This window comes from Manis pentadactyla, chromosome X (genome assembly GCF_030020395.1).
Source record: "Manis pentadactyla isolate mManPen7 chromosome X, mManPen7.hap1, whole genome shotgun sequence".
Taxonomy (NCBI): Eukaryota; Metazoa; Chordata; class Mammalia; order Pholidota; family Manidae; genus Manis; species Manis pentadactyla.
In genome coordinates, this window is record NC_080038.1 from 125,908,562 (window position 1) to 125,924,647 (window position 16,086).

The following is a 16,086-nucleotide window of genomic DNA, read 5'->3' on the forward strand; positions in this document are numbered from 1 at the left end:
TAGACAGTGTGTAGTCAAGGACAGAAACAAGGAAACCAGTTAAGTGGCATATTTGTTTCTAGGACCACAGCAAAGTCCCACGGACTGGGTGACTAAAACAAAAGAAATGTGTTGTCTCACCGATCGGGAAGGTAGAAGTCTGAAGCTCCAGTGTCATCAGGGCCATGCTCCGTCTGAGTCGCTGAGTAGACTCCTTCCTTGCCTCTTGCTAGCTTCTGGTGGTGGCTGTTGATCCTTGGAATTCCTCGGCTTGCAGCTGTAGCACTTCAATCTATGTCTCTGTTGTCATCTAGTTTTCTCCCTGTGTCTCTGTCTTCACATGTCCATCTGCTTCCTGTCTCTCTCTCCTCTTCTTATAAGGACACCAGTCGTGTTGGAACTGGTGTCTTATGTAGTGCACAGTACATTGATAACAGGGATTATAGGGAGAGGTGGAGTGGTGGTCTCACTAGGAGCATGCAAACCACTGGGCTCCCTTTGCATCTCCAGAGAAGTGTCAAGTCTGAAAGAACCTTGATCCTATCAGGAGGGATGGCAGCCATCTGGGCCTCCCCTTTAATCCTGTTTGGTAATTGTAATACTTCTTTTCTTTCCTTTATTTTTATAGGCTGCTCATCACTTAAAATAGTACAATGGTGTCTGTTTTTGTAAAAATGATAAATTATTATAAAATATTCAAATAATTGAGAAAAGTGAAAAGAAATGGAAAAGAACTCCGCAAATAACCATCATTAGCACTACGTGAACATCTCAGACACTATGTGAATTTGTACATTTGTAGCTATTTTATAAGATCTGCTTTTCTTGTAAGTAATATGGGACCATTGTTATAAACAGTTTGCATTCTGTTGATTTATTCTAATCCTCTCACTTGACAAATGAGAGCATCAAGCTCCAGAGATGGGAAAAGACGTGTCCAGGGTCACTTACCAGTCAGTTAGACCTAAAGTCTCTTGGCTCTCCAGTTCAGTGTTGTTTCTTTTCATTAAACCATACTCTCCTCCTCTTACCATCTACATGGCAAAGCCCATGCTCTTTCACCATATAGATCTCCGAGTGGCTCACTTTGTCTTTGGGTTTGAACATTCATTCATTTAGTCATTCAGCAAATGTTTCCTGAACACCTACTGCATGCCAGACAGAAATGCTAGTCATTGGGGATATAGCGGTGGACAAAGCAGACAAAATCTCTGACCTCGTGAAGCTTACATTCTACAGAATGCACAGAGAGTTTATGCTTCACTTGTCAACTTGCTCCAGTCAGGCCAAGACTCATAACTATGATTTGTTTATAACCTCAAATCCCTCAATGATGATGGGAAAATGAAACAGAAATTGTTAGACAAAATCATAGTGCTAGTCCAGGAGTACCAAATGAACACATGCAAGTAACAGATATTAACACAGTTCATGAGGTATACAGCACTTCTTTGTAACTATGATTCCTCTTAATGTAGTTGAAAAGTTTGATTTAAAAATTCCATAGTGTTACATATATATGAAAAGGCCCATAATCAGCCATTTAAAATTTATAAATGTATACAATATGTAAGGAAGCAAAAATCCTTCTCTCTGATCCTATAGTATGGAGGTAACAATTCTAAACACTTTAATGTGAGTCACCACCAACTTATTTCTAAGTTTATATGTATCTTAGTTTTTGTTTTAATAACAAAAATATTCTAGAATTGCTAAAAAAAACCTTCAGTACAGAAACACCTATAGTGTATAAACTATGAAATTTCTGTACATCATCACCCCCAATCCCAGTCTTAATGGGTAACTATTAATATGTTGTGTCTTTGTTGTGAATACTTTCACATCTTTTTTTATTCGTTTACAAACAAATGCTTGTGTGCACACTCATGTACATGCACACAGGCAAACAAAAAGGGCTATTTAAGTATTTTGTTTTAAGCCAGCAGTGGTTGGAAGTTTAAAGTTCAGTGGCTGAGAGCTCATTCCTATGCTTTTCATTTTCTACAAGTAGAACAATGCAGCCATATGCCAGGCCCTCTCTGGATTTAGTACTCGATGCTTAGAATGTGAGCAGATGCTGAAAGCTATTAATGAAGCCCTTGAAGGGAGGGCTATTTGTGTATACTGTAGACACAAGGCCAAAGTTGAATATAGTGGCCAACTGAGCAGCTGGCAAGGGGGTAGGAAAATGAAGAGCACGCCAACATGGGTTGCAAGTTGATGGGCCATGGGAACCACATCATCTGGAGCAGTGTCCCCAAATTCCTGTAATTCTGGAAATGGAAGCAATACATAGAGCCTTATAGCCTTTTAACCTCAATTGTTAAATTATTGTGTTGCAAAACAAACAAAAAATACCCTATATTGTCTAAATAAGATTGTTTTCTATCATGCCTAAAATTGAAATATTTCCAGATTTTCATCTTTAAAATTTCATAGATTCAAAGAATAAGCCTCAGTAATACATGCTTGATTAATGCCAACTCTATAAGCTCTTTAATGTGAACTCACTATTCCTCATTCCCAAACACAACATGTATTCTTCTTTCAGTTTAGGCACACCACCACAGCTGCACAAGACGCAATGCTGATCTCTGTCAGGCCAACAATCAGGTATCTGTCTTCTAATCAGATTTCACAAGAAACCTGAATGAAGTCATTATATCAAGACATGAAATAATTAACCTTTTCTAATTTAAAAGGACTAACAGGGAATGGTCTCTGTGACAGGTGTAAAATTCCATTGCTTCTAGAAAATTCCTCACCCAGCAGATGCTCTTTCTGATTAAAAAAAAAATTTCATTTAAAGGAAAGGTTTACCTTGATTTATGAATATCGCTCAGGCACAACATATGAAAGCAATGGCTTTCCATGTAGCAATTCAAGGCCTTGATCTTCTGATCACTAATATTCATTGTTCACTTACAAATTATAAATATCCAGCTGTTTTCATTCTCGATCACCAAATTGCACGAACACGTGAATTCTAGTGCTTAGAGTCCCAGGAAGTCTTATAATCCATCATAGTATTAGGCTTTCTCAGAGAAGTAAAGCAGGTTAGTGACCAAAGCCTTAAATTGAAAAGAAGAGATTGGGAAAAATCATTCTATTTCCACTGCCACAGAGATGAATCAAGAGCAAAAGGGAGAAGCTATTTTTATATCACAGTGCAAAGATAAGAAACCTTTGACCTATCATTTGGATGTGACTCTGGGCTTAACTCACTACAACTTGAAGCAGTTTCTGAATTACCCTTTTCCCCCTACACGGACTCACACACATACAACAGACAGTTTCTTTAAGATGAGTCCAACATGCATGTTGTGTGAATTCGAAGGAGCCTCTGGGTGTTAAAAGGCAAGAACGGTGCCATGAATGGCCTTTGAGACGGAGAGATGCTTTTCACAAAGACCTGGTTTTCAGAGCATGAGTTGTGTGGATGATAGCAATCGGAGAAGTGATGGAGTCCATGTCACCTTCGGGCTGAGCGTGGTGAAGTTTGAAAGGAAGTTAGTGAAGATGGGGGTTGCTGACCTTGAGTATGGCAAGCTTGCTGAGTGCTAACTGGAGGTGACGTTAAGATGGCAAACCTGGAAGGGACAACAGGGGTAAAGGCTTCTGCAGTACTGGCGGGTGGGTGCTCAGGCAGGGCATACTGCCTGTTCTTTTTCTTTCTTTTTTTCTGTCTCTTTCTTCTTTGTTTCTCTCCTCCTCTCCTGGCTTGATTTCATTTCCTCTTCCTTTCTTCCTGGAGTAGGAGTGCCAGGGATGGGCTTCACAGAGTCCATGAACTCCCTGAAATTCCAGTAAAGAGAAGGATGTGTAAGCTGTGCAAGCTTCTCAGAATCGCCCAGACCCAGAACCCTAAAAGGCGGCTTCGTCTCCCTGATCTGCCTCCCATCTAATCCAAGGTCTCTAGCTGTGCACATTTAGAGCCCTCTCCTTTGAAAGCTCCCCTTTCCTTGAGCTTTTTCTTCCCCTCAGTTCTCTCTCCCTTACTTAGACATAAAATGGAAGCAAAGTTTCCTTTATTCACTTTAATTTCTTGAACAGACTTTTACCTTTTATTGTAAAAGCAAGTGAATGGGATTTCTGGTATTTGTTGCCCATAAAACTTAACCTACTTAATTTTTTTCAAGTTTTTCTTTACCCCTTTTGGGACAGTTTCTTTTAATAGAAAAAAAGATTGCCTATCTCTTCTGTGGGGGCTTTATTTTATGGACCTGTTGAGAAATAGTACTCACACTAAGAACTAGCAATTATTAAGCTTACTCTGTTCCAGGGACTTAACATACATTATCTACTTAGTAATATACCCACCCCACAGGGTTGATGTGAAGATTGAGCAAGCTCATGTCATGTATATGAGCTGTGTTATGCAGTGCCAGCCATCAATAAAAGTAAGGTACTGTTACTGTTATTGTTACGACTATACTACTATTGAGTTACTGGAATAAGACACATCCCATGGCCTTGAGAAAGCAAGTTTAGGGCCTAACAACCAAAATTTTTGCTAGATAGAGCAAGAGAGCTGGTAATAGGAGAGTACAAGGTTCTTGGGATATGGCAGAGGAACAGTGGTCTGAAAACAGCAGAGGAATAAGGAATAGGCTGACAATTATCCTCACTGCCATGCCTGGGGATAAGATGTGACTACTTTTGAAGATGGTCTCTAGCAAGGCTGACACATGTAGGGAACAAGAGCACATCCAGATTTGGGTTTATATCCAAGCTGTGTCTTTTACTAGCTGTGTGAACTTGGATGGATTACTTATCTCTTCAGAGTCTCAGTTTCCTCATCTGTAGAATGGGGGAGCTAATATACAGCTTAGTTCAGATGGTTATGTGGTAACACACATGAGATAATATGAGACATAATGCCTTCCACTTAGTAAATGCTATTATTATTATCCTTCTAACCTCTCTGGAAAGCAGGCATTATTACCCCTCTTTTACACTTGAGATAACCGAGACTTAGAGGGTATAAATAGTTGTCCAAGGTACAATTAATACTCACAAGGCTAGAATTTGAACGGGTATTGATTTGCCCCACAGCCTGTGATCTTTCTACCATTCCATAATCTTTCTCAGAAATATTGTTCGTATTCCAGAAATGAGAAACACAAGGTCGGCTATCACCTTCAAATAATAACAGTAACAAGCCCCGAATGTACTTCTTAGCCTTGAGCTACCCGGGCTGTTCATCGCACTTGCTTTCAACTCCAGGGTAAAGGAGCTATTGGTTACCTATGGCTTGGTGGAGCTGTTGTTTTTTCTTCTACAAAGTCTGCTTCCCCTTCTCACTAAATTAGTGTTATTTCCATGAAACAAAGGTGTTTCTGATGTTTCAGTCTTTTCATCTCCCACTGAGCATCCACTTTCTGGCAGCCTTTTATTTCCAGGTAGATTACTGCTGCCCCAAACACAGAGGCCTCAGGTCTTAGGATTTTCCACAACCTCCATATTTCTGTGAGAATGATGCTGGTGCTGGGCTTGGGTTACACAGGAAATTCTCGACATCACATTTTCCAAAGACCTACATGCTTTTCTCATCCCTTGCATGATGCCGCACTCACACCTCTGGCTTCAGTTTTTTGGCATATGGCATTTCTGGCTCTGCCATCTGGTGATCTCTGCAGCTTTGGTGCTGCTTCTTTCTCTGAAATAGCATGCCCTTTTAGCTATTGCTCACATATGCCCTGTTTAGTACTGCTGGCATATGGCGTTCCTAGAACCTCACTGAGAGGGGTGAAAAAGGGCACATTTCTCTTGATGAACTTGGGGAAAGCAAGGATACTGTAGGATTAATGTATCAGGGAAATTATTGGAATCGTGAGTGCGAGTCATTAATTGCACAGTCTGAATTTATTTGACACAAAATTATTGAATGCACATTATGAAGAAAGCATTGTGCTGAATAACTGCAAGAATACAAAGATATGATCTCTGTCCTTACAGAGTATATGAGTTAATGGAGGACTAAAATTCCCTTTGGAGAGTTTTAAGTTCCACAAGGAAAATGCAAAAAAAAAAAAATCTGTAAGGATCCAGTGTCCGTAGGACTAGAGAAAGCTTCACAAAGGAACTGATATCTGATGTGGCTCTGGCACAAAATAAGTGCTCAAGAAATATTTATAAAGTTGGGGTTAGGCAGATAAAATATGAAAAAGGCATCATAAGTGAAGGGAATGGTGTGAGCAACATTTGTGGAGGCAAGGACAGTCACAATGTCAGGAGGGCTCTTATTTTAAAAAGGCAACTAGTGTTGGCAAGGATGTCAAAAAATTGGAAACCTTGCAAACTGTGGGTGGGAGTGACAAATGGTACAGCCACTATGGAAACCAGTATGGAGTTTCCTCTAGAAATTTAAAATAGAACTACCGTATGGTCCAGCAATCCCACTTCTGCATATTTGTCTAAAATAATTGAAATTAGGATCTTAAAGAAATACCTGTACCCCCATGTTCATTGCAGTGCTAGTCACAATAGGCAAGAAGTGGAGCAGCAACCTAAATGTCCATCAGCAGATAAATGGATAAAGCAAATGTGTTATATACATAAATGGAATACTATTCCACCTTTAAAAAGAAGGAAATTATGTGATGTGTGACAACAGAGATGACCGCTGAGGACAATATACTAAGTAGAATAGGCCAGTCACAGAAAGACAAATACTGCAAGATTCCCTTATATGAAGTATTTAAAACAGTTCAATTCATAGAGTCAAATAGTGGAATGGTGGTTTCTAGGGGCTGGGGAGAGGAGGAAATGGGAGTTACTAGTCAATAGGCATAAAGTCTTAGTTAAGCAAGATGAATAAGCTCTGGAGATCTCTTGTACAACATTTATAACCATCAACACTGTATTGTATACTTAATATTTGTTAAGATAGATCTCATGTTAAATGTACTTACCACAGTAAAATAAAATAAAAAAGAATGGTTACAATGTGTACTGGAAACAGGAAGTGGTTTAGACCAGAGTGAAAGGTCTATGTCAGGGAAGAGTGTCGATTGAGTCTGGAAGGGAGGATCACAGCCTACAGTGCCAGGCTAAGGAGTTTGCCCTTTACCTAGCAGGCATTTATCGTGCCGCTGAAGATTTTCGAGCACCAGAACAATGGAATATATTAATTTCCTATGAGCTCTGATGAGGTGGCCAATGTGTTTTTAACAACAGCTGGAGAGAGGTCAAGAGAATGAGCATGAAGAAAGAGGCCGCTATATTTGGCGATCAGGATGCATCCAGGCCATCCCTAAAGGATACTTTTGGTTGAATGGTGGGGGCACAAGCCAGATTTCAAAGATATAAAGGGATGAGTGTGGTAGTGGAAGGAAGGTGAGCAAGCCTTAGCAACTTGAAGGTCCAGGAGCCTGAAGGAATGTTTGTGGAATCAATTATCTTTGAAAGCAGAGAGGAAGGGGCCTGTGGAAAGGGAGACATTGGAAATGTGGGAGAGATTGGCTAATTCACACAGAGAGATCATGGAGGGCGAGGGCTGAGATGGGAATTAGTGGAAGGGTTTTCCTTAGAAAGGAGGTTTGTTCTCTTTTTCAGATATGGAACTAAAGGAAGAGAGATGAAAGGAAGTGTTTTGGGGAAGAGAATGAGCCACAAGAAAAGGAAGGAGTAACAAAAGTTTGTTGCAAGCCTTGCTCTCTTGGCAGAATGCTGAGAACACACTTCTCAAAGCCTGCCCATCACTCTGGCTGCCTCCAAAAGATTTATGGCCCTACTGATTTTCTTCAGCTTCAGTCAGAAACCACCTGACAGTTGCAGTTGGCTCAGCCCTTCTTGCAGTGAATTGATACCATTTCTGGTGGGCTTCAAAGACAGCATAAATGGCTCTCCCCTGAGAGCAGGCTATGCTCAGCATCTAGGCTATGCTCAGCCTCATTACACAACCAATTAAACCACTATCACTTGAAAGGAATCAATGGCAGTTCAAGTTCTGCTTGAGTAGATTTGGCTTTTCCATGTTCACACATATTACAGTCTTGCAGTCAAGGAGTTCCCAACCATTGCAAGGGGAACCTGTTATCACGACCTTAGAAACAGTAGACTCTTTCACTTTCTCTAAGGGGGAGTCCCAGAAGATCTTACTCCTTAGATGGTAGGCAAGGTCCCTTTAATCTTTCTGAATAGAAAGGAGTCTAAGCAGCTCTTTAAACAGTGGGAAGCTCAAGCTTTTTGCTCTGTTGCACCCACCTAGACACAGACCTGTTAGGTCCTCTGTGTCTGTCTTTCCTGGGGCTTCCTAGGTGAGGTCCCTGGGTGTTGAGCACAGTAGGCCAAAGTCTGGCTTTTCCCCATAGAAAAGCTAGAACCCTCTTGCAAATATATCTTTCAGGAACAAATGTAGCTGGTTCCAGTGAATGAACTGGGAAATGTCCCAACAGAAGGACTGGAGTGGGGTGGGTGGCAGAGGGACGTGTGCCAGTTACGTCACAGCAGCAGGAGTGGTCACACTGGTCCTTTTGCTTTCCACAGGAGGATGTTGACTTTCTGAATCCAACACACTTTCCCATCTACTCAACTGTGTTATTTAAATAAATTGCTTTGCTCTTGAGGGACCTTGTACTCTTTGGCTCAGTGAGAAACTGGTAGATTGGAGTCAAAAGGAGCTGTCAGTGTGGAATCTAATAGAGTTTCAGTGTGGGAATATTAGAGGTCAGGCGCAAACTCACATTAGTTACCACATCTTGTCGTTAGATGACATGGATATTACTATCAAGAGTAAATCTGTGGGGAGCATGAAGATGAAAGCCATAAACTGGCTGAAAGACGTAGATTTCAATGTAAAAGCAAATGCTTCTATTTAAGATATGAATACCAAACTGCTCTGCAGACTGCTCAGACTCCCTGCTTTGCTCTAACCTCATATCACTTTTTATTGTTTGAAATATTGTCAACTTTGGATTATTCATTGGTTCTCTTAAAATAAGGTGTGGCCTTCTTCCTTAGTGGCCCTAGCTGATAAGAATTCAGCACCAGCAGACTAATTTTAATGCCAGCCTAAACAAACTTAATTAGGGAGGCTGTTCTGCTGCCAAAAAGCACTTACTGCATTCTGAAGCCAGACCAAAAGGGCTTGTGGATTTTCCATTCTTCTCTATTATCTGTATTATTGCTTTCCTTCTTTCCTGCAAGGCAAGGCAAGGCATGCTGGATTTTGTTATTATCCTGGGTCCCCGACTGACTGGCTGTGTGACCTTGTCTGGGTTACTTAACTCCTCTGAACCCCAGTTTCTCCTACGTAAGATGGAGATACAATGGGACTAACCTCTGGGATTGTTGATAGTGTTGAGTAGAATAATACATTTGGAGTGGTTAGCACAGTGTGGTCACACACAGCAGGCACTAACTAAATTATACTTGTTTAATGATAACAGCCATTTAGAGCAAATATGTAATGGACTGGATGTGTGTGCACTTTGAGGGTTGATTCATTTAATTTGACCTAATTAAAGGTGTTTTGAAAAGGAAATCATAAACATGAGGACAGGAGATAAGTAAAGAAATATATATCCACATGTCTATTTTCTGTACATCTGAGGGTTTCATGATTAAGATTTTAAGCTAAGTTACAATGAGAAAGGTGCAATAATCTTCCCTTGATAAAATCTTCAAAACTCAAAAAAAGTCTGCAAGGCACTTCTTGGTTTGTCACCCATAATTTATAGCATCACTATTACTACTGGTAACAATACATATTTTTCAAAATATATCAAATAATAGGACCTGGGGTCCTGTACTTAATACTAGTTGACGTATGCAGCATCTTGTTTCTTTTTAATCGACCGTTTTAAAAAATGGGCACATCAGAATTGGAACCTGGATATCCTGTAAAAATTCAGCCTTTTGGGCATCTGTTCTCAGAGGTACAGGTTCAGGAGGGTCGAAATGGGACCCAGGAATCAGAAGCACCACATGTGATTGAGAAACCTGGGTCCAAAACTCAGACTTTAAAAACCATGGGTCAGTGGAATCCACTTCTCCCAAACCCAGTGGCACCCATGGCCATTCCAAGGTGCAAGTCACTCTGCAGTCTGAGATCCCTTAGCATCCTTTAGTTGCATGACTTTAGAGCCCCAGATCACCTGTACTCAAAGTAGAACTGAGTCCTTAAGCAAGGTTTGCCCTCTCCTCCCTAACATGAGCTCCCTCCAGCACCCTGCATTATTACCATAATTGTCTCCCAGATTCTGATTAGATATAAACATGACACCAGCAATCATGTTTCATCTTCAACTTGTAATTGGATGCAATATGGTGATTATGCATCCTGATCGAAGGTCATTTCCATGGGATAATAAGTACTCACAATAACAGTCTCCTTGGGATGTTTTTGCTTTTATTCCTTATAGCTGTATGTCCTGTCTCCACTTCCCATCCCCCAGAAGGAAAGCATGACTTTTCAGCATCTGCTGCTGATTTTGCCTTGATTTTCTCATTGAAAATGCATACACACACACACTCACCCATAGAGTCTCACTTGCTGCATCTTTTGTTAATTGGCTGCATCTCATAGTTAGTCCTTCTCGGACTCTCTTTCCTCCAACAATCACTCTAATCCTCACGGTCACTTAGAATGGTATTGATAAAAATAATCTGTGAATCACTTCTAGAGAAGATGGTTTTATTTTCCTCCATCGGGATGTAGCATCTGTTTTCCTTCCTTTTGTCCTTCTCATTGTCTCTTCTTTTTATTAATAGATTCAGATCCATATCTCACTGTTTCTGTCATTTTCTCCCTCCCCCTATCTCTCATATCTGTAAATGGGGAAATGGCAAGGTAGAGCATAAGAAGCCTAGGCTTAGAAGTGAGATAGTCCAGCTGTGTCTTTTACTAGCTGTGTGAACCTGGGCACAGTATCTCAATTCTCTAAGCCTGAGGTTCTTTGTCTATAAGATGGGAATTGTGCTTACAGTATTTTGTACTCTGCAGTATTGCTTGGAGGACTAAATCATACATATGAAAATGCTGGGCACAGAGGGAGCACTCAATAAATGCTGGTCATTGTTTTAATACCTACTACACAAGGCTTTTAAAAAATGAGATAATTGTGTATAAATAGCTCAGAACAGAGCCTGGGTAGTTGTACAACAATTAACTGCTCCCTTCACAGTTTTTTTTTTTTTTAAATAAGACCCCGAACGGGGAGGAAGAAGAAATATTACTGGACCCTAAACCAAAGATTTAAGGATACTTTGTCATCAGCCCATCTTGCATTAATGTAAATTATCAAATGTTTCCATTTTGACCTAATTAGTGTAATAGACCACATTTTCCATTACTCCTTAGGAGGCTCTGTGCCTTCCTCACTGTGTGGCTCAAGCCACATTACCTGGGAACCCTTACATCATACTCTCTATTGCCTTCTGTGTGGGCTGCTCAAGGGCTTGGTGATGGTTGACACAAAGGTTATCTTTGGAAATCATTGTCCACCCTCCATTTCTTTCTTTTCTGATCCTTACTTCTCTTTATCCTGCATAACCTTGATGGTGGCATTTAACACTGGAGAGGGTGTTCCACCAAGTGCTATATCCCTATGTCACCCACCATATAGTTTATTGAATTTGATTTTTAGTTTGCTTTTCTCTAAATGAAAAAGTCATGGCATATGAGAGTTTGAAGGACATTTAGAGACCATAAGTCCAGGCCACTCGTTTTAAAAGGAATTGACTCTCAGAGATGCCAGGCAGGAGATTGATGATATATCTGATGCTAGAGGTCAAGTCCCTGTAGTCATCAAGTGCTTATCTCTCTATATCACATGGCTTTTTCAGATCTTTTCCTTTATTAGGCCATAAGTTACATACAATTCTGCTTTTTCAATTTATCCTAAAGCCCCCCATTTTGTTTTTTCTATTTTTTCTGTCTCTCCCACTGTTATGGGTTAAACTGTGTCCCTCAAAAATGGTTTGCTGAAATCCTAACCCTCAATACTTTAGTGACCTTACTAGGAAATAGGGTATTTGAGGAGGCAATCACATTAAAGTGAAGTCATTAGGGAGGACCCTCATCCAGTATGACTGGTGTCCTTATAAAAAGGGGAAATTGGGCACAGAGGCAGACATGCATAGAGGGAAGATGGTGCAAAAACGAAGGAGAAGATGGCTTTGTGACTGGAATGATGTATCTCCAAGCCAAGGAATGCCAAGGATTGCCAGCAACTGCCAGGAGATAAGAAGAGGCAAGGAAGATTCTTAGAACCATTGGAGAAAACATGGCCCTCATGATACCTTGATTTTGGACTTTCAGCCTCCCAAACTGTGAGATGATAAATTTTTTTGTTTTTATCTCACCTAAACTAATACACCCATGTCGGACACTTATGTAGTCCCCAAAGGGTAAATATTACTAAAGGCACAGAGAGACATTTATCAAGAGATCAAGTGTCTAGCACATACGACTTGTCTGCTTTAGATTACATTGCATTTGTACTTGTGAGCCAAGCAGAATGTCCATGGTGTCAGTGTTATGATCATTGTCGAAGCCTTCTATTGATTCTGTAAAACCATCCTTTTGTTTTGTTGCTTGTGCTTGTTCTGTGACTTGGAGGATTTCTGAAGAATGTGTTTTGGTTGGTGGTTGCATAGGGTAGATGTATTGGCTAACAGTGTTCCTCTAGGCATAGTTATAGTTTTTGAAGATTGTTATAGGTTCCCTACTTGTGTGGCACCCTCCAGATATACCTTTGTTCTCTCATCTGGTTTCAAGCCAATGCATCCAGGCCACACTAGCATAAAGTCCTGTATATTATTGCCTTGCTAATGCAGCTGGCTCTGCAATCTCACAGGGCAGTGACAGGATCCAGGGAGGATGTTTTTTTTGCCAATCATCAGAGCCAAGAAATTCATACCAATAACTATCTTCTTCCCCATCCTGACACTGGTGCAGTTACTAAGAATTGTCAATAAACATGTGGTGTTAATCTGCACTAGGAAATACCCAAATCAGCCCCCATGACAGATTCCTGGAGATTTTCATAGAGATCTTTGCTTTTAATCCTGTTGAGGGTGTTTCCTCAGGGCTGTGTTTGTAGTGCTGTTGAAACTTAGATGGCTAGCAGTATGCTGTGAAGACTGCACTGAGGTCAAGAAGAAGAAACAGGAGTTATCTAGCCATGACTAAAGCAATTAATGAAAATTAGTATAACTTTATAGAGGCCATTATTAATAGGTGCCATAAAGCAGAATGAAAACAGCAAGGGCTTTGGCCTCACCCTGTCTTGGATTTGAATTCTGTGTGACTCTCGAAATGTGACCTAAATTTACTGAGCCTCAGATTTATTTTTTTATTTTTTATTGAGGTATAGTTGATATACGATATTATATTGGGTTCAGGTGTATAACATAGTGATTTGACAATTACAGACATTATGAAATGCTCACCATGAGAAATATAGTTACCGTCTGTCACCATGAAAAGATATTACAATATTACTGAGTATATTCCCTGTGCTGTACTTTCATTCCCGTGACTTATTTATTTTATAACTGAAAGTTTGTCCCTCTTTATCCCCTCACATATTTTGCTTGTTCCCCAGCTCCCTCGTCTATGGCACCCACCGGTGCTGTTCTCTATTTCTGTTTTGTTTGCTTGTTTGTTCGTATGCCTTGTTTGATAGATTCAACATACAAGTGAAATCATATGGTATTTGTCTTTCTCTGCCTGATGCATATCACTTTACATAATACCCTCTAAGTCCATCCATGATGTTGCAAATGGCAAGGTTTCTTTCTTTTTATGGCTGAATAATATTCTATTGTGTATATGTACCACATCTTCTTTATCCATTCATCTATTGATAGACACTTCTTTGCTTCCATACCTTGGCTACTGTAGATTATGCTGCAGTAAACATGGGGTGCATGTATGTATTTTAATTAGTCATTTCGCTGTTTTTAAATATATGGAAAATTCCAAAGGCAAACAAGATTACGTAGTAAACATGAATACACTAACCACCAAATTTTAAATAATTATACACTATAAATACAGTAGTAGCCTCATGCATATCCTTCCCCAAACACATTTGCCTTCCTTCTCCCAGACCCTGCTACTCTTCCCAGTCCTACAACACACTCAGGGCAATGAATAATTCTGAAAACTCAAAAAGACTCTTGACATATAGAAAGTAAAATTCTGAAATGGCAGGGGTTGGTAAAGACTCTCTTATTAAGTGTTAATTAATATATCTTGCAAAAGGTTAGAAAAAGGTGTTGTTTAGGGAAATCATGGATAGTATGTGTACTTTTTAAATATAAATTATGATATGCCAGGTAAATATTAGAATTCTATTGGGTTGCATGGTTTTCTGAACAAAACCTGGTCAGTTAGTTCATGCAATGAGTTCTCAGTATGCATTGGCTCTATGTGGATGTGGTGGTTAAGTTTCTGTATCAGATTGACAGGGTTTCAGTTCCCAGATATTTGATCAAACATTATTCTGGATGATGCTTTTGTGCAGGTGTTTTTAAAATGAGATTAAAAATTAAATTGGGACTTTTGAGTAAAGCAGATTAGCCTCCGTAATGTGTGTGGGCTTGATCTGATCACCCGAAGGCTTTAAGAGAACAAAGACTGACCTCCTCTGAGCAAAAAGGAATTCTGCCTCCAGAAAGCCTTTGGACTAGAGCTGCAACATCAGCTTCATTGGCTCTCTAGCCTGCCAACTTGCCCTGCAGACTTTGGACTTACCGAACGTCCACAATCATGTAAGCCAGTTCCTTATAATCAATCTTTCTTTCTCTCTGTACACACACACACACACACACACACATACACACACACACCCTTTTAGTTCTATTTCTTTGGAGAATCCTGTCTAATATTCTGGGTTAGGCAGCCCTCTTTTGTTCTCTAAAGGGTAAAGTGGGGAGTGCTTCCTAATCATCCTGTTGGTTTCTCTGTTTCCAATATACATATACTGCTGTACTGAACACACCTCACACTTTATGTCACTCCTCAGTGCAAAATCTCTCCGTGGCTCCCTCTGCTTACCAGGTTAAGTAAAAATATGCGTTGGCCCAGTGTCCAAGCTCTCCACAATTTTCCTGTTCACTATGTCCTTATACTCCTATACTCCAAATAAACTGCATCAAACTCTGTATGCAACCTTTCTTAAACTTGGACATATTCCAGCTACCCTCTGCATATCCAAAATCCAATCTCAGACAAATACACCATGTTTCAGATTCTCTTCTAGAAGCTGAAAATTTGTGGGAACAGAATTAAACTGGCCCCTTTTCTTGTGGAGCTTATACTCTGGTGAGTAAGACAAAGAACAAACAAGGAATAAGAAAATGTGATCACTCCAGATGATGATTAAGAGTCTGAAAAACTGAAATAGGATAACATGTAGACAGTGACTTTAGATTGGGGTCCAGAGAGGCTCTCAATGCAGGAGTGACATTGGAGCATCTATGGCCCTTGCCTTCAGACATCTCACAGCTAGTTGGAGATGTAGGGAAGCAAACAGAAGATAAATTTGGGGGGTATGGGTGTTATATGGGAGTACAAAGAAGGAATACCTAACATGGGCTGGGGTGGGGCAGAGATGGTGTCCAGGAAAAAGTGACATTTAGATTGAGATCTAAAGCATAAGTAGGAATTAGGGGGAAAAAGTGGGGGAGGAGAAGGAAGAACATCCCAGGAAGACGGAATAGTTGGTATGCATATCCAGAGAAGAGGAAGGGCATGACTTCTGGGGAAACAAAAATTGCTCAGTAAGTTGAAATTTAGATAGGAGCATGGAAAGATGAGTAATAAAGGTGGAGAATTAAACTGGGTAAGTTCAGAAAAGTCTTTGTAGGTTCTGCTACCAAGGATGAGGTGCTGAGATGGGTTTTATTATCATCATTACCTTCTTTCTACGTGTGAGGAAACTGAGTTTCAGAGAGGATATATAATTTTCCCATGGTTTCATAGATTCTAAGCGACAGAACTGGGATTCAAATCAAGGTCTGTTTGACTCTGCTATACCATGCCACCTTGTAAGAATTCAATTAAATGTTTCAACTCTTCATACAACTCAGATCACTGAGTAGTCTGGTTTGACTTAAAAGAAAAAAGTGAGTCAGAAAACTAGGAAAGTACAC

General features: G+C 40.1%; 1 long non-coding RNA gene across 2 annotated transcripts in view; it reads left to right on the plus strand.

Annotated features, from left to right (window-relative positions):
• Positions 1-748, plus strand: part of LOC118935151 (uncharacterized) — a 40,333-nt gene extending 39,585 nt beyond the window's left edge. The window contains exon 5 of one of the 2 annotated variants that reach the window (XR_008995028.1): positions 608-748. This is a non-coding gene — a long non-coding RNA (uncharacterized LOC118935151). The remainder of the gene's footprint in view (positions 1-607) is intronic. The other variant, XR_008995027.1, reaches the window with a different exon arrangement.
• The last annotated feature ends 15,338 nt before the right edge of the window (positions 749-16,086 follow it).